The sequence below is a fragment of the Pinus tabuliformis genome, chromosome Q (genome assembly GCF_031772625.1).
Source record: "Pinus tabuliformis cultivar Carrire ecotype Pingquan chromosome Q, CPIR1, whole genome shotgun sequence".
Taxonomy (NCBI): domain Eukaryota; kingdom Viridiplantae; phylum Streptophyta; class Pinopsida; order Pinales; family Pinaceae; genus Pinus; species Pinus tabuliformis.
In genome coordinates, this window is record NC_142296.1 from 456,300,566 (window position 1) to 456,321,109 (window position 20,544).

Consider the following 20,544-nt stretch of genomic DNA (forward strand, 5'->3'; position numbering starts at 1 on the left):
AAGACTGTAATAAAATGCTTACTTCCTCTACATAAAGAATTTCACATTTCACAATATATTCAATACGCTTAATGTACTTCGAATCACATTCATACCAAAGATGTTCAAAATCAAAATAGCGGAATAACTATATTAAAATGCTTACTTTCTCGACATTAAGAATTTCACATTTCATTTCAAAGTAATCTCAATGTTATTAATGCACATAAATCACATTCATGGTAAAGAATGTTCATGACAAGTTTAACTAGCCATCAAATGTGGACCGATTTATTTTCTACAATGGTACTGAATGCATTTCAAATCACATTCATGGTAAAGAAGGTTCATAACAAGGGCGAATGCTATTTCTAACCTTATAGCATTATAAATGCGAGCCACAGAAACAGAAATAGCGCTCGCCCTCTCTCTCCAGGCTCCATTCATTTGTTCAGGTAAAGAGGGTGAACGCTATTTCCCTCTCTTATCAGCATGGGGTTGGAAATAGCAATCGCTCATAACAAGTCTAACTAACCAGCAAAGGCTGAAAAGTTTATTCTTAAAATGTACTTAATGGAATTCTACAAAGTATGCCGAGTCACACGAAACAGTTCTGCAAAAAAAATGAGATTGCTTCCTCAAACCTCAGTTCTAAGGAAAAACTGCTAAGGAAACATCTTCCGGTACAATCAAGATTGAGGAAGTTGTTCCAAAATAGAATAAGATTAAGAGTCTGGATAGCGGTAAGGATGTTCATGTGGTTGATCCATATACACCGCAAGAAGGCAATACATTGGAAGAAAAGAATCAGGAAACCAATGCCACTCTTAGTGATTCTGTTCAGAAGCAGATGGCAAGAAACAAGAAGAAAATAACAAAGCAGCTATTATATATGAAGAACATGAAATTGGCAGGGAAGAGAATACAATAGCCAAACATGACACTCAGGAAGACTCAGCTAATGGGTTCCATGATTTTACAACTTCAGAATCAAAGAATACATCAAACAATTTATCACTTTTTTGTTTTGACAGAGAGACGTCAGAAATATCATAACACATACACGTGTGTAACATCATGTTTCTCCGTAGGCAATCTTATTTCAAGTCATTGTGGATGGGGCATAGTTGAATTCTATTTTCCTTTTAAATAAACAGACAGGATTTCATGTGAGTAAAATATTTTTCTTCTGAGAGACTTATCTAACACAGTGCCCACTTCATTTTTCACTTTACATTTTATTTAACAATATTTATTGTGTAATTAATTTACCCTATGTATGGATTTTTAGTTTCAGATGGGCAGTTTCAGATGGGCAATGGGTCGTTTCATTAGCCATGGCTGAAATGTTTCCTCTCTCCAAATGAACAACTCGAGCCAAATAATGAAATGAAGGGAGTAAAAGCCCTTGTTGATGCTGGCATTCATGTCGTCCCTGAAAATTACATAACAACCCTCCAACAAGGCCATGTGTTATGTATGAGAAGGAGAAATTACCCATGACCGATCTTGCTCACCTTCACGACGATGGTGGAGGCAGAGCTGTAGGGGTGGAGGCCATTGGACGAGCATGCCAACAATGGGGTTTCTTTCTGGTAATGCCTTTCCAGGTTCTCTATTACTTTTTTTTTTTTCATTTTAAATTGAAGATTGATGGTTCTAGGGTTGTAGGTGAAGAAGAATCATTACATTTCCTAGTACGCCATGGCAGAAATGACAGAGTGGTGGTGTTAGGATTAGGCTAAAATTACAAAGTCTATTAATTGAGAGTTGAGTGTTGAAGCATTGAGTCAACTTGAGTCATAGTAGAATTAAGTGTGTTGTTGCATATCAAGATATTTTAGGCGAGTGGTTAGTTGGAAAAGGTTAAATACCTTTTAGTGGGTTCAGTGTAATTATCAAGTTTTGTGTGATCAACTCGTGTGTTTTTACTACTAGACCAAGGGCATTTTAAGACAAAAGAAATCTTTTGTCTTAAAAAGTCACTTTTTATTTCAGTTATTTTACATTAAAATTTAATATCATTTGAATTGTCTTAAATATAAACTTGATGACAAAAACAGTTTGAGACAAAAATATTTTAAGACAAAAGAAGTTTGAGACAAAAATATTTTAACACAAAACTTTATATTTAAGACAAAAATAATTTAAGACAAATATTTTGAGACAAAACTTTATATTTAAGACAAAAGTAGTTTGAGACAAAAAAATTTTAAGACAAAACTTTATATTTAAGACAAAAACAATTTAAGACAATTTATTTTAAAACAAACAATTTAAAACAAAATTATTTTAAGGCAAAACTTTATATTTAAGACAAAAGCAATTTGAGACAAAAATATTTTAAGACAGAACTTTATATTTAAGAGCATGACGAGTTTAGATGAAACCTGTTTAAGACAATTAACATTTAAGACAAAAACATATCAATTTAAGACAACATTATTTAACAACTGCAAAATTGACTCTAACAGTGCGCCCTAAGTCTGCTAGCTTGCAGGGTACTATTGTCTTGCTCCTATACTGAGGTTGTTATTTCACTTACCATTCACGTTATAATACATAAAGACAATGATTTGTTGGGCTACTTGTTTTGTGGGGGTAGCCGACTAAGAAGAACGCGACAACTTTTACTGACAATATTTCTCGGATATCAATTCCTCTTTATCCCTTTCATATATGCTGATATGATTAGAGACAACTTGTCTATCATTGTATTTGAAACTACTACATGGAGGGGGATTTTAAAACATTTTTTAAAGACAAAAGACATATTTTGTCTTCAAATTTTATATACGAGGCACTAATAAAAAGGGGTAAAGGATTAGGCGTCTCTCTTTATGTTGTTGATGGGTTCTTCAGGAAGTGAAGTGATGGAGGTCGACATAAACTGATGGGATTTAGGGCAATGGAGGCCGACAACATAGGTGTGCTTCATGAGTGGAGTGATGGAGGAACTTTCACTGAACATGGATAAGCAATATCATAGTTGGAGTGCCTTTCGAGGTCTCCATCGTTTGTGTTTTTTGACAGTTTCATTTATTTTGAATGCTACTTCTCTTTGTTGGTTTCTATTATGACCACACTATTGTGCTCGAACTCCTGACTGTCATCGACAACATGGATTAGATTCACCTGAAGGATTGTTGAAAAATGCAACATGAAATTCTCAATTTGATTTCTCCTTCATTAAATTGAGAAAAATTGAATTTCTCCATGGAATGCTCCATGGAAATTGTTAAATAAAAGAAACCCTATTTTCCTATGCTTGCAAGCTTCATTATCTTTGTTGATCCTAAGGAGGAGGATATGTAGAGCGAGAGTGTATTAGAGGCAATGTACGAAGATGTTGCATTGGCCTGAATGGGATTTCTTCATAAGTAGATATGATGGACACCGAGGCTAAGGCTGAGGTGGATGATTTGGAGGATATACCACTAAATAATCAATGCACTACTTATGGAGTGGAAACCCCCCAATTTCAATCTCAGGACGCCACATCCTCTCCGAATGCAAGTATGTATGATTGTATATCAATGTTTAGATTGTTGGGTTTTAAAATTAATGACATGTCTGATAAATTGGTTCCATGACTAGTTCGGTTCAGGTGGAGCGTTGATCAACAAAAAATTGTTGTGGAGAAAATTCTATGATTAAAACTATTGACATTTACGATTTCTAATCTAGTTTCAACAAAAATATCCTACCCTCTCTGCATCCCTAGAAAATTAGTTTCTACTTTTTATCCCTAAACTCCTAGTTTTAATGGCCCACCTTAGCTCGAATGCTTGTGTTTTTTCGGACTTGTTGATACTCTAGATTGGTTGATTCTAATTTGAAGTATCATGCGGTTCTTCTATCCAAAAAAATCACTACTAAACAAAAATGGCTTTTAATACATTAGTTTGAGAAGAAATATCATTTTCGTCTCAATTTACCTTTTTCTATTTCTGATTTACTTTAATTGAATATTTATCGTCTTTTTGGAAACCTACTATTTCTAATTTATTTTAATTAAATATTTATTGTCTTTGTTGCAGAATAATAATATAAATTAAGGAAATAGTACTCTATTGACTTCAAAACTTCATTTTAGTTTTCAAACTCTAGTGCTATCTCGGTGGAGAGGATGAGAATGACCCCATTACTATCAACCATTACTAGGAGTTAGACTATCACCCATTGGAGATGGGGCTATACCATTCAAATTTGAACCAACTTCAAGAACACAGGTATATCCTTTTTCACTAAAATACCTATTACTCAGCTTAGATCATGTTTGCCTCACAGGCCTTAAAAGAATCCATGATAAAAAAACTAGGAACACAATTAATTGTACAAGTTGTTAATCCATGATAACAAGCTAGGTACACCATTAATCATACAAGTTTTCTTTACTGCGACTTTTTGGAACCTTTTCCGGTGGGTTTTTCTTGTCTAATTTCTCTAAAATTTGGCAGATATTTATTGAAATCACAAGTTTGATGGGTAACCTTGCACAATGAAAGTGCCTTAGGGTTTTTCAGGGTGTTGAATCCATATATAGAGTGAAAAAACCAATTTAAATGACACAAATCAATATTTTAATTCAATATACAGTGAAAAACGAATTTAAATAACCCAAATCAATATTTTACGTCAAAATTTGCCAACAAATTTCGGCATCGGAAAGTCCAAAAAATATCAGTAAAAACAACTCCTTAATCATAATTAGAACATATAATAATCTTCAACCAACCTACCCAAACCTACCTAGTAAATGACCTCCTTCATTCTACCTGAGCCAGGGTCCCTGGAATTCATCTGTAGAAAATGACCCTAAGTCATTACTCGGGAAGCATATAATACCTTATTTTTGGATTCCCATTTGGGGGCTGTAATAAGCCCTGCAAAAAATTCCTCATGGCGTGAAAAATTCCAATGCAAAAAATTCCAATATTGTGCAAGAATGCAAGGTCGTGATGGTTAAGATTGTGCAATTAACCTGAGGTGAATGACATCTACAGAAGCAAGCCTTTGCTAGCGATAGCAACTCGAGATGTGTGTGATCTAGGAAGCAAGCGATCAAGGAAGCGAGGTTAGAATGAGACATATTGACAAGATAGGGTATTCTTCTGCCTAACCTTATCGAAACTTACAAGGATGGGTAGACAGACAAGGGATACAGGGTATAAGATAAGGCAGACAGGGATTTTACCCCCTTCATTCTACCCGAGAGAGGGTCTTTGGAATTCGGTTGTAGAAAATGACCCTAAGTCGTTACTCGGGAGGCATACAATACCGTATTTTTGGATTCCCATTTGGGATCCGTAATAAGCCCTGCAAAAAATTCCTCATGGTGCAAAAAATTCCAATGAAAAAAATACAAATATTGTGCAAGAATGCAAGGTCGCGATGGTCCATATTTTGCAGTTAACCTGAGGTGAATGGAATCTACAGAAGCAAGCCTTTGCTGGCAAGAGAAACTCGAGATGTGTGTGATTTTAGGGGAGCAAGCGGTCAAGGCAACGAGGTCATAACGAGACATATCGACAAGATAGGGTATTCTTCCTTCTAACCTTATCCAAACTTACAAGGATGGACAGGCAGACAAGGGATACAGGGTACATGATAAGGCAGACAGTGCTTTTACCCCCGTCATTCTACCCGAGCGAGGGTATTTGGAGTTCAGATGTAGAAAATGACCCTAAGTCATTACTCGGGAAGCATATAATACCCTATTTTTGGATTCCATTTTGGGGGCCACAATAAACCATGGAAAAAATTCCTCATGGTGCGAAAAAATCCAATGCAAAAACCAATTTATATAACCCAAATTAAGATTTTAACTCAATATAGAGTGAAAAATGAATTTAAATAACCCAAATCAAGATTTTACCTGAAAATTTTCCAACAGATTTCGGCACCAGAAAGTCCAAGAAATCGCACTAAAAACAACTCAATCATAATTAGAACATATAATAATCTTCAATCAACCTACCTAAACCTACCTAGTAAATGACCCCCTTCATTCTACCTGAGCGAGGGTCTTTGGAATTTGTCTATAGAAAATGACCCTAAGTTGTTACTTGGGAAGCATACAATATCCTATTTTTGGATTCCCATTTGGGGGCCATAATAAGCCCTACAAAAAATTCCTCATGGCGCGAAAAATTCCAATGCAAAAAATTCCAATATTTTGTAAGAATGCAAGGTCATGATGGTCAAGATTTTGCAATTAACCTGAGGTGAATGAGATCTACAGAAGCAAGCCTTTGCTGGCAAGAGCAACTCAAGATGTGTCTGATCTAGGGAAGTAAGCGATCAAGGAAGCAAGGTCAGAATGGGACATATCGGCAAGATAGCGTATTCTTCTACCTAACCTTATCCAAACTTACAAGGATGGGCAGACATACAAGGGATACAAGGTACAAGATAAGGCAGACATGGCTTTTACCCCCTTCATTCTACTCGAGCGAGGTCCTTTGGAATTTTGTTGTAGAAAATGACGCTAAGTCGTTACTTGGGAAGCATACAATACACTATTCTTGGAATTGCATTTGGCGGCCGTAATAAGCGTTACAAAAAAATCCTCATGGTGCGAAAAATTCCAATGAAAAAATTCTAATATTGTGCAAGAATGCAAGGTCGTGATGGTCCAAATTTTGCAGTTAACCTGAGGTGAATGGCATCTACAGAAGCAAGCATTTTCTAGCAAGAGCAACTCGAGATGTGTGTGATTCTAGGGCAGCAAGAGGTCAAGGCAATGAGGTCAGAACGAGACATATCAACAATATAGGGTATTATTCGTTTTAATCTTATCCAAACTTACAAGGAACAAGGGATACAAGGTACATGATAAGGAAGACAGGGATTTTACCCCCTTCATTCTACCCTAGCGAGGGTCTTTGAAATTTGGATGTAGAAAATGACCCTAAGTCGTTACTCGGGAAGCATATAATACCCTATTTTTGGATTCCCTTTTGGGGGCTGTAATAATCCCTGCAAAAAGTTCGTCATGGCGTGAAAAATTCCAATGCAAAAAATTCCAATATTGTGCAAGAATGCAAGGTCGTGATGGTCAAGATTTTGTAGTTAATGTGAGGTGAATGGCATCTACAAAAGAAAGCATTTGCTAGCAAGAGCAACTTGAGATGTTTGTGATCTAGGGCAACAAGCAGTCAAGGTGATGTGGACAAAACGAGACATGTCGGCAAGATAGGGTATTCTTCCACCTAACCTTATCCAAACTTACAAGGATGGGCAAACAGACAAGGGATACAGGGTATGGGATAAGGCAGACAGGGGAAAAGGCACCGAAAATTGAACCCCTTACCCAGCTCTAGTTTGGATTAATCAACTTCTCCCTTAGCTTAGGCTACCTCCCTGCATAACCAATAGCTCTATTATCTTTGGGTTGGTAGGAATTCATGCTCAATTGAGGGAAGGAATTCATGGGGGTGCTCACTGTAACAGTGAGCGGTAACATGTGGTCAGTGAATAACAATGTAATTTCCCAACAACAATTTGATGATGTCATACTATGAATTACTAAAGGAAACAACTACTGAAACCACCATCATCGATGGTCATCATCCATAGGGCTACAAGGGTGAGAGGTATGTGGAAGTGATCAATTTTTTGTTGCATATATTGCAGTTAGGATTTTGGCCTCTATTCTATTGATTTCTGATTTCTATATTGCAGTTAGGATTTTGGCCTCTATTCTATTGATTTCTCATTTCTATATTTTTTTTGGGTTCCCTCTTGCTACAGAGTGCAACCACATACAACTTTCAGTTGGGAGTACAAAGGGTCAAATATTGCACCTTCCCCTCAGGTTCAGACCTCAACGTCCATGTTTTATTGAATCATGGAATTTTGATTATCAGTGAGTTTCCTATATTTATGATTGATCGAATTTTCTTGGAAAACATTCAGATATTGGAACACAGAGAAGTTGCATGAAACAAATAAGAATATGAATTTTGAGAATTTTTTTTTCGAGAAAAATGCATTAATGTTAAATTGAAACAATGTCTCACAATATTTAGTTACAAGTCCACATGCTCTTAGATTGTTCTGGGTGTGTTGTATAGGCTATTTCAAATTGGTATTGCAATGATGTTACACGCTTAAAGTAATAGTATTTTTCATGTTTGCAAGTTACAATTAGGATTGAAATGCTTGATTTGATATTTTATTTCAAATTAGTGTTGCTAGTGGATATCAATTAGTCTCTTTCTTGTTGAGAACTTGTTGGATGGTAGTTCCTTGAATTCATCGTTGTTTTTACTCTATTTATAGTATAATACCTTGCAACTCGCTTACCAAGTATGATGATTTGGGAGTGAGGAAATACATCAAAGTGTAAGTTGAAACTTGATAGGCATTTTCGTTAAATATATTTTTAAGGATTATCAAAGAGATAATAGTTGATAGCCGACAATATAGAAAACATATTCAACTGAATTTGCTAATGTAGTCGTTCCATTTAGATTCAACAAACCTTGAATGTTTTTTTCAAAGTTTTGGTAGATACAGTGACTACCATGCATGTGCAAACGAGATCAATGACTATGAACATCATGACTTAGATTGGTTATGGACATACTCTGTATTGATGATCAAGGGGCAGTTGCAAAAATCACAACAATTGGGGATTGATCATATGCTCTATAATAAAATGTAGGTCGGGGTTATCTTGACTATGGAGAAGAATATCCAAGGCATGAAATGACACATGTAGCATAAAAATGTAGAGGGATCTCTGATGATGCCTTGTATCCATCTGAGGCAAAAGGACTACTTCTCTAGCATAGAAGAGGAGGGATTCAAATAAAATAAATGTAATTCTATATAATCCCCAATTCAATCATAGTATTTACATACTTCTATTCCTCTTCAACTCTATCTCAAACATGGTCCAAAGAAAATTCTCTGCTGTAACTTTCATAATTTTCTTTTACACTCCGCTTGTTTTAAACATCCTGCTACTAGTACTGCTGAATGATGTCTTCAAAAAGTAGATCGATGTATTCACTGAAAAAAGGTGGAATATCGATTTGAGAGTAAAATTTTGTGACCCTTTATTGGCTTAAATATTTACCTTGAAGATTTGAGCTAATTTCCTTGAAACCTTTTGGGCTGGGTGTTTTTTCTTTGAAAGGAGAGTCAAGAACTGAAACTCGACTAAGTTGTTCTGCTTTCTCATTATTAACTTCTCAAGCTCCAGATACAGAATGTTGCAAATGGTTTGGTGGACTGCAAGATGTTGGATATATCAGTCGTGGTTGCTCATATGGAATCCCATAAAGGCACTCCAATTCATTAGCTACTAGCATGATTAATTAGATAAAAAAAGACCAGATATAAAGAATGTGAGAATAAAGTGCTTGCGGAGAATTCACAAGTTTATCTTTCCACATAGACAAAGTATTGTAGAAATGGAAAAACTGATGAGCATTTTACCTCAATTACATAAACAACATTGTCATCAAATTGTAATGCATCACTTTGCACAGGAGTAGGGGAGTCCAGTGTTTCCAATGCAATCTCCTCCATTTTATTAGAATGTACAGGTAAGGTCTCGCTTACGATTCCATCTGAAAGCTCAAGTGGTTCATTTTCCATATGGTGAGAATTTGTCGATTGCTTGCATGTTTTATGATTCTCCAAACCGTCCAACACTATTGGGAGTGCATCACATCCCTCATCCAAGGTTCAGACAGAAGCATATGGAAGCATCAATGAATCAGAGTTCTGGTTGGGTGATCTTCCTCCCCACAATAATATGTTTCCCTCCAAACTTGAATCATTGCCATTGAAAATAGATTCATCGTTTCTAATCTTGTTGAACTTGGTAGGAAGGTTGATGCTTGACGTGTCAAAAACAATCTCATGTTCCCGGCCTCCACTTGCATCAGAAATTCTGCTTTGCATTTCTAACCTCTTTTGTCAAAATCCATGGATGACACATGTATTGATGGATATCTCAAAGACTTCAGGATGGGATATTACCATTTTCATCTTCACAATCGGTATCATATTCATGTCTAATGTGCAGTTTATTTTCTTCAGCTCCATAATTGGTTTTGTTGTTGTTGTGGAGCTCTTAGTTTGGCATACTAGTTTTTTTTTCCTCATGCAAAGAAATAATTTTCCCTATTGTGCTTAAATTCCCTCTAGACTGCTTCTCACCTTCATTTGCATGGGTCAACCTCAGCCTCTTTGAAATATGCTTCTTAGCTTCTTTGTTGAGTGTAAATTCAGATGAATTTGGAGACTTACCTAGAGGATATGATGAAGTACCACCATACCTCTTTGTGTAGTCCAATGAATGTTTGGTACTAAAAGTGGAAACATAAGCATCTCTGCAAATTCCTGGCTCTCCAAAACTATCTCTATACCCATTACATGAATTTTTCTTGCCATTAATGCTAGTGAAGGAAGTAGAAACTTTCCCAATCTGGAATGGTCTTTTGTTAAATCTCTCGCCACAATTTCTCTCACTTTCCTTGCAATCTCTCGAGCAATTTCCCTTGGATATTTGGGCCCATCATGAATTCGACTCCTAACACTCTCTTGAGTATACTTAGAGTCATCCTTACTGATTTCTTTGAGACCCGTCTTAAGTTTTGCCCTTACTTCCTCCAGAAAATTGTGAGCATTAGCTCTTTCACCTTCGCCTAGACTTTTAAAAGCAGTTTTATATTGAGAAGAGTAGCTTGGTCGTGAAGTGGGTCTAGCATTTTGAACACTTCCAGGGCCAGGATTTAATACAACTACCCTTGTTGTAAAGAACCATCATCACTCTTAATTGGGGCACCTGCTCCAAAGTATTTATCACCCTGATGTTTTGAGCTTCTCACCCGCCATTCTTCATCTCTTCCTGTCAAAACTTTGCTACCCTTTTGCTTCTAAAGTAGTTTTTCATTTTTTTTACCTTCTTTGGAATAGATTCCTTGACTAATATCCTCCTTTTTTAGCATCTCATCTGCAGTCATTACATTCATTGATTTCATTTTTGGAACATTTTTTTCTTCTGAAGACATTTGCGAAGCAGACTGTAAATCTTGAAGATGCTTTGCAAAAAAGGAATTTGGTTCTTAAGGAATTTAAGGGACAAATCCTTGTTTCACTTCAATACTTCCAGTGCATGAAGAAATTCTTCTGACTGCTGGAATGTCTCATCAGTGGCAAGATGTTTAGCATCAATGAACTTCTATCATTCAAAAGCTATCTTTGCCTCGTCCAACATTTCATGAATAGACATTTGTTTCTCAACTAACTCTATGCCAAGTTCATCCATCTGTTCAGTTTTTGAATGATCGTGACATGTTGAACATTGGGAAGCCTCAAACGCATTCTTGAATTCGTACATGTGCTTTCCCTGAAGTTGATCAAATGTAGGTTCCCTTTGTTTTCTATGATTAGGAAACTTCTTTTGAGATTTTGGAAAAGAAATTTCCTTACATACCAAAGTCCTTGATTTCTGTGGAGAGATTTTGACATGATAGCTTGGCTTAGGTTGTTGTTGATGTTTCCCAGATGTAATTTTATGTGGCTCATTATCTGATTCTTGCATACGTTCTTCTAGCATTATTTATGTTGGGAATGTATCAAGTCCCATCAAACATGCAACCACATGAGGAGTGTGGCGTTTTGCTTCCAACTCTTTCAACATTTCTTCTGCTATTGATGCCTTCATAGGTAATCCACTTACCTTCTTTGTTGCAGTATTTTTTTTGGAATCATAAATCTAGAGATTTTATAAACATCAATTAGCTTACTGAAAATATGCTACCCAGTTTACATATGCATTATAATCTAGACCCTAACAAACAATTATGCTTCCAGCCACATCAACATCTTCCTACTGCTAGAACCTATAATTAGTCAATTCAAAGTCAACATAACCCCAATGAAGATACTTACAAGCACATATTCATTTTCAGCATTCCTCGATTTTGGCATTTCAACAAAATCATTTTACCCATCCATATTGATTCTACGATTCTCTTCTTCTGCAATATAATAGATTTAGTAGGATAAGTTTAGAGTAGCACATCGTCAAAATTCTACATTATTAAGCATAAATTCTTACAGATTGACATGTAATTGGGAGATCAAAACCACTTGAAGAAATAGGTTATTGGGAACTAGAGCTACAACACAAAATTCCTCCAGATCTTCAGAGGTTCCATATCATAATAGAATGTAAAAGCGCATCTAAGTAAAATGCATAGAATAAACCTGATACTTCTATTAAACAAACTTTAACATGTAGGATGTTGATAATCGATATCATGGTAGAAAAAATAGATTTTCCTCCTTTGTGGTTTAATTGATTTGTAATCTTTTGTGTTTATATGTACTGGATGTTTGGGTGTCCGACGGAAAGAAAAAACAGGCGAGGAATTAGTTATTCTTCACGAGAATAAAAGACACTGAGGTAACAATAGACTAATGCATCCAACCCATATCTTCTCTTTTATTTTGGCTCTCTTTCTGATGTAAAATTATATAATTGAAGTGAATATAGACACAAATTCTCGTTGCATTTCTGTAGAGCAAGGATAAGAAAAGAGACCAAAAGAAACATTATCTAATATACTGGAGGTTTTCAGCCAAGCCTTTCATCTAGTTCATATGTGTCAGGGCCAAGTATCAGGTATAATGAGCTCAAACATGCTAAAGCATATATAAGTTGAAAATAATTCAGCCCTAAGGGTTAGCTTAGTTGGTCAAAATTAGTGCCTCGCCATCGGGAGGTCATAGGGTCCATTCTCCCTGAAGCCCTTGGGGACAGGCCTTGCTAGTGGGTCGTGGGGCTAGATTCCCTTTGGGGTCGATCAACCCAGATTTTTCCATGGATGTAGCGCCACTCGTTGACTAGGGTGTCCCTGAACCACAACATAAAAAAAAGGTTGAAAATAATTCTAATTTGAATTCCTACTGTTTCAAGGAATGGCCTAAAACCATGTTGTGTTTCATTTCATTTTCAATACTTTTTTAAAACTAAATGCTTCAGATGAGAAACAAGCCCATGTAAGCTTGGATTTGATATTCACTGAGAGATTGCTAAGTTTGAGCAGTTAGGGGATCAATTGATATTATGGTGGGTATAATTTTGTGATTCCCTTTTTCCTCTATCTTTTCAACCAATTTTATGTGAATGGATCCCTTATGAAAATTTTTGTTTCTGGAACTTTTACTAGTTCCGGAACATAGTATTTCCCTAACACAGGCTCCTTAAACAGGACATGGGTTATAGATACTTTTTCTTCTTTATAATCAAGTCCACTTTTATCGTTTTATTTTTTCTTGCTCTTACCTTATGTCATTGGGAAGGTGGATCCTTTACACTCACATTAGCATTGAAAAAGGACCAGATTTGCACAATACATTTCCTAGATATATGTAAACCAAGTTTATGATGTCAACAACTAGGTGGATGTGCTCCAATTGCAAGGTACTCATAGTTAATTCAGTTTCCAACACCTTGATTTCATTTATTGAATCAATCCAATTCCTAGAGAGATCCACCCACATTTAGCATAAAGTCATTCCGAGAGTTGGAGAGGTTAGTATTGGACATATTTTAATTAAAACCTTGGATTAATGCCTACACCACTACAGGTTAGTATCGGATGTGTTGTAATTAAAATATTGGATAATAACTCTTTGCATGGGTGATATATTCAAAGATTTATCACTTCCACCAAATAATTTTGACACAAAGAGATCAAGTAGTAACACCATATCAAAGTCACAAACTATAGAATTTCTTTCCTCTTCATTCCATTTTGTAGAGTTCTTCAAACCAAGAATTTTTTTTTGAGTGGATATAGCTATTGCATCCAATTCTTCATCTCTTTTTCTATTAACCAAAATAATCTCCTAAGAATATAATAAAAACTTTCTCCTTTTCAATGTTTATCAATGGCTTAAATCAGCCACAAAGAGTTTAAGTGGTATGCCACTTAATGTTGCCAAGACACTGAGTGTGTGAAATGTGAATTATTGCTAGTGTCCTGGTATTCTTGTATGGAGCATTATGAAATAGACCTCTAGCTTCAATCTTATTTGAAATAGTCACTTGAAGAGCATTCCTAAGGTTTTTCGCAGAGTATTGTCTCACCTTACTGGTTACTTACTCATCCAATTCACTATCAAACCACCTAGAATGGAGCTAGTTCAACACTTGTTCATTATCCCAAAGTTCAAATAACACATCCAACTTGCACGGAGAAACGACGCTATCCAATTACTCTACATTTTCAATGAGGAAAAATTCCTCAGCCTACCAAATCTCTTGTCTTTTTGATCAATCCATTCCACATACATGAGTTTATGCATACCCAGTTCATCTTCATCAAAACTTCTACACGTGATACCATGGTGTGCTCCCTCAGGGAACTAGATCATTTCCTTCACACAACTGTCAAATAGATTTCCATCAAGGCAACAACTATCCTTGACTGGATCTGGTACAAAAATCATTTCTTCTATGCTTGGAGATGGATTGAGTGGCCCATTTGGAGTTACAAGAGTTAAATGCTCTCCATTGTGCCAAGATTCATATCCTTCTGATGCCATATCACCATATTTCCAACCATTTCTTTGCCCAATTAAGTGCACCAATGTAATGCGATTATCTTCTTCCAATTCATGGGTCTTGAGAAATGGATGACACAAGTTTCTAATTAGGAAGATATTGAGAACCCTCCTCACTACCCAGGAAAAGATCATATTGTGGTAAGCCACAATTTAGTCTTTTCTCAAGATTACTACAATGGACATTAAGATATTGGGATCATCCTTTATAAACGACCTTGAAAAAGAAATTACAACCATGAGAGGGGATGAGAAAATCCTGTGTTACCAGTATAAGGCAAGGTGTAATCATCAAATTAAGGAATTACCTCCTTGAAAAAATTGAGGAGACCTAAGGGTTGTTCTTCAATATGGGTAAAGGGAAGAGTGCACGTATTCATATCTTATAAATTGGGTCTACCACTGCAATACTTCTGGGCATCCTCTACTGGTCTTCAATCCTAAAGAAATTCCAACTGGTAGGCCAACAAGATAGTATGTCACCAAATTCACATATGCCACCACAACTTGCCATCCACATCCAATTGCCACCCTTGCAATCACAATACCTTTATAATGTCAATGAAAATATAAGCCTAAATATAGAAAACATCAACTACTAGCTTTATAACTTTCTACTACAAATAAATTGTTGATATGAAAATTCCAACCTGAGAGAATGGGTTGGGTGCCATTCAAAGAGAACAAATATTGTAAGTAGAGGTATCAATGCATAGACTGAGCATATAACCACAGTGCTACTTGTGAATTCCATGGCAAGTTCTTTCTTTAGTATCAAAATCCTAGTGGCAATTATGACACTTATTATGAAGCAAGTGACCACCACAACCATAACCGAAAATATTGCAATTTTAGGCCTCCTAGATCTCAGCTCATTACCCACTCTTATACTACAAACAATATAAATACAACAATAAAGAAAATAAATTTTTAGATACAAAAAATGGGAAAAAATAGTATACCATGCTATATAATGTTTTCCAAGGAGAAATCAAGTTCAACATTGCAATAAAACTATTGAACTTATGTGGATTGCAGATTTCCCCAATATCCAAGAATCCCAAGGTCAGGAGGGATCAATTGTTTGACCCTCTCTGGATGGTCAGATTTCGAGATATTCCCAGAATCTGCAATAGCCATAAAGATGCCCCAATAAAACAATATATGACTATAAATCATAAATGTATACCTTGTAGATGTACTGAGACCCAACATTCCCATCAACTCTGAGTTGTAATAATTCATGATGCATATATGTTCAAAACCTGGCACATTAGAGATCTATTAACTTGTATAACTGTCTAACTAAGTTGGGACAATGCATATCCATGGAGCTTGCATTTGGCTTCAAATTAGTTATCTTTAAATGGGAAAGTCTCATACCAAACATAAAAGGAATCCAGAGCGACCTCTGCATTTGGTAGCAAACCCGATACAAGCACCAATACTTCATTGTACCATATTTCCAAACTGTAGAATGAGGTGTAGAACAAATAAAACTTGTCAAAATAGGCTAAACTATTATGTAAACATATAGAAATAATTAAGATAATTTGTGTATCCTGCAAAGAGTATTAAGGCATACATTAGCATAAGAACTGATGCTAGAGTTAAGTCTGTCCATGTATGCCTGCAGTATGGGCTATAGAATATATACTAGAACCCACAAAGTCAAACTCATTGTTAGGGCTATCCCTAGCAAGCCAAATCCTATTTTGTCTACTCCCACCTAGGTGACCAATATAAGGAATACACATGTCCCAACAACAATATAGGCAAGAGGGGCCACTATGTTCTGTGCCTATAAAAACCTTTGCATGGGTGAGGGAAAAAGCAAACAAATGAGGAATAAGACCTTTGGAAAAAACACCTCCTACAACAGAGATTTCTTTACTCTGCCCTATGGAAATCAATACAGGATCTGCAAATTAGTAGAGGATGCCCAAAAGTATTGATTTATCATCCAAGGTAGGGAAACCATCAAATTAATGAGTTTATGACTCGTGACTTGCTTGATTATATTGATTTTTCATCTTTGGATTTTTAAAAATATTACATCTATTATGCATGCTTATGGTGTCAGGATTTTGCTGTAGTTTTGACTTATAAGTCATAACATCAAGAAGATAAGTGTATTTTTTGTTATACCTATTATCTAATTGTTCTGTTGATATTCAACATTGCTTTGAGATAACTAGTATGCTTATATACTTGTGTGTATTCATTATGATTGTCCTTAACTATTGTTACCATTATATATGACCAAGTAGAAAAACATCAAGAGGTGGCCCATGAAACTATATATGTTTTTTAGAACTGGAGTCATTAGAGAAGCTTAGGGGTGATTAATATTTCTTCCAAACATTGATTGCATACCATGAATAGGAAATATTAGTATGTGAGGATCTCTCGGGATCATTATTATGGGCTCACTATTTGCCAACTAAGCCACAAAACTAAAATTTTCTTTTTTAGTAGGAATGTCAAGTGACAGGGACACTTTCTCCAAGTCCACACATAATGCATCTTGAATGTGATTACAAATTTCCCTTTATTTTGAATTAGATGAAGGTAACACCGTAGCATTTATGAAGGAAATGGTGGAATTTCTTACTCAATTAGACACTCCTATTGGAAAATTACCCAGAACTGATTGAGCAGTACAATCTAGCATCCCCTTTCTTTTCCATCCAAGTAGACATAGAAAATGAATCCATAAATATGAAATTTTCTCAAAAGGTGTTCTTCAAGTTAATATAACTGATATCACCTATTAAAACTTAAAATATTAAAAAATATTGTAGCACCTTTGTAATTACTGATTCATATGGCATCCATCCAATGCATCAATTAAAGGTAAAATGTTACCATGGTCTCTAAGAATTTCCCAGAACTTGTTGGCTTGGCTCAACATCAATGACTGGATGGAAATGATCAATGGGATAAAAATAGATAATAATATCTGATTTGTATGATTAAACATGAACTCCAATTGCTATTTTACTTTCATATTCTAGCTAAAAGAAGAATTGTATATTCCCCAGAAGAACCAATTTGAAAACTTCTTGATTTCCATCCTATGCAAAACATATTTCAACATATTGATAAATGTATCCAAATAGGTTCATTGTTCCAAGTCATACATGTGTGTGCTTGATAGAAAGATGATTATCTTTTTATACACATTGTATTCATCATCTTTCTATATTAACTATAGATTTGGTATGAGAATATTTCTAAGTATGTAGAAATAGCTCTCCAAATGGAAATAAAATTCCCCACTAAGATACATTGATTTTGAGAATCTGTTAGCTTGAAATTTCTTTCACCTAACTAAGAGAAAAAATAATCCCACCGTGTTGAATCTCATGAAAATTTTCTTCCATTCCTGCATAATCTTTCCACTTACCATTTGCTGAGACCAAAGTACTGTATTAAATAATTTTAGACAAACCCTATTTACTGGCTAGCCTTAAACTTCATAACCTTTCATTAAAAGGAAATACTTCACATAAGTATCAATAATACATTAAATGCATTTGTATTAGATAAAAACTTAAACTTCAATGTGTCACCAAAATTTGATGTCTCATTTACTGACAGTGCTCAACCATAGTGATTTATAGTATAATTATACATGGCTACATCCCACTTCAGTTTATCTCATAAAATTCTATATTATACTTCTGCTATGTTATCTAGAAATTTCACTGGTGATTAATTCAAAGCATATAATGAAAAAGGCAAGAATCTGGTTTAATTTTATTTTCATTTTTGATCAATTCAAATATGTGGGCCACATTATTTGGAAATTTGCTTTAAGGTACATATTTCCAACTTAACTGCATATAACCATGTCTGATTTTATGTTTTAGAAATTTAACTTGAAATATTTATCTTGTGCTTTTGTAAATAATCTTGTTGTACTATAAACATCTATCATGGTGCATTTGGTTTTCATTATTCAAGTTGGGATCAATAAAACCCTTGGCAGTTTTTTAGAAAAGTTGTGTTGCACTCTTATAGTTTCTCACCTCTTTGAAGCAACATCTCAAAACATGATATAAACCCTCTTTTGTTTAGATAACATTTTTGGGTTTAGTGTTTGTATCACATTTTAAATGTAACTTCTTTTCTTATCTCAAAATATAAAAGTTACAATTTTTTTCTATTGCATGATGGCATGACTAGAAATGGCAAAAGGTCATACTTTCTCTAGTTACAAGCCTTCGATACATGGAAATGTCCCAAGTCATTCCTTGAGACTGAAACCAAAGAAAAAACTATGGTTGTTCAGTCCTTTCAATGTATAAAAGCCTATATTAGAGCCCATAAAGGCATTATTCCCCTTGCGTATAACTATGGGAGATCTCCCAATTGATAAGAAATTGGCATGCTTGGGTGAGAAAATCCCTTATTATCCACATTGTGTGTGTGCTCTGTCTCCTTCCCAACGTAGGCTGGGATCGGGCTAAAGCATTAAGCCAAAACTATCTTCACATTTTTTCCAATGGCAGGTTGTTGGGTGAAAAAATTTCAACAGAAAACCGCTTCTACCATGAGAAAAGAGTAGAGCGTTGTATTTTTTTAATGATCTCCATAATTATTTCTATGTACTATGAGTTCTTTGAGTTTCAAATCTTTGTATGCATTGTCTTTCATGTTTAGATTGTTCACCATTTATAGTATATGGTGTGTAGGTATGGGACTTGATAAAGTTGATGGACTACCTTTCTGCAAGGGAGAACGTTAACCCATTCTAACTCAGGGATCACTAGTGAATCACTAGCAGGTGAGAATTTCCTTTTCATGCAATGTGTTATTTTGGGTTTCTTTATGTTGGATTTTTTTACGTTGATAATGATGCCTAGGTCTTGGTTGGAGTTTTTTCTATTAGTAATACAAAATACATAAGATCACTAGGTTTTACATCTTTTTAATGATTTATATTAATTGTGCATTTGAAATTCTTTGAGCTACATACGATGAATGTGAAATTATTGTCATTTTCTTGAATGTGAACAATTGCTTTTATGTCTTTAGTTATTTTCACTTCTGAAATTGGCATGATTCGAAGGAATGCATGCATGGTTTATTTCTTCTGCTAACCCATTATATGTTGTAGCAATTCCAATTGTCAAGGTTCATGTAATGGTTGGGCATGCTTTACATGGAATTTGAAGAGATGAAATTTTTATTTTTTCTTGAATAAAGTCCCACTTAAGAGTTCATTTTTTATTTCTTAGTGTTTATTTGAGGCATATAGATATGTTTAAGAATTGTTAGGAAAAGATGTGCAGGGTTTTAGATGGGCCATTTACAACAAAAAAATGGCATCCCCAAGTCACAAGTATAAAGGATGTATTTGAAGGTGAGCTTGGATTCATTTCCTTTGGATTTGATTTAATATTGTGCTCAGTTATTTTTCTATTTTTTCCTTTGGTTGCGGAGGCCAGAATTAAATTTGGCATGTCTTCCATTGAAGCTTAAGTGGTGCAAGTTGTATGTCTAAGGCTTAAGTTATGTTTCTATCCATTGTAGGAAAATAGTATAGGCTTGCTTTCTTGGTGTTCTTGGTCTAGTTTCTTATGAAACCATTGTGCATTTTTCCAAATGTTGATGCTGCCTAAAAACTATATGAGTCAGGTTTGGGACAAAATAGTGCAGATAATTTTGATGCTCCATTTTCAGTTCCATCCATTTCACCTCGTCTAATCTTGATCCTTAATGGTATGTTCATTTCCTTTATTATGTTGATGAAAGATTATTGTTTACATGCCTTCTGATTGTGATGGAAGCGAGTATAGAGTGTGTCAAAGGTTTACCTTCTGAAGATATACTCAAGTTGTGACAACTTATATTGGTAAGCCAAGATGATCCCCAATGCCTAGTAGAAGGTTTGGAGACACATGCTCGAGAGCTATTGAGGTATATAGTAAGGTTAATGTTTTAGATAATTTCAAGGTG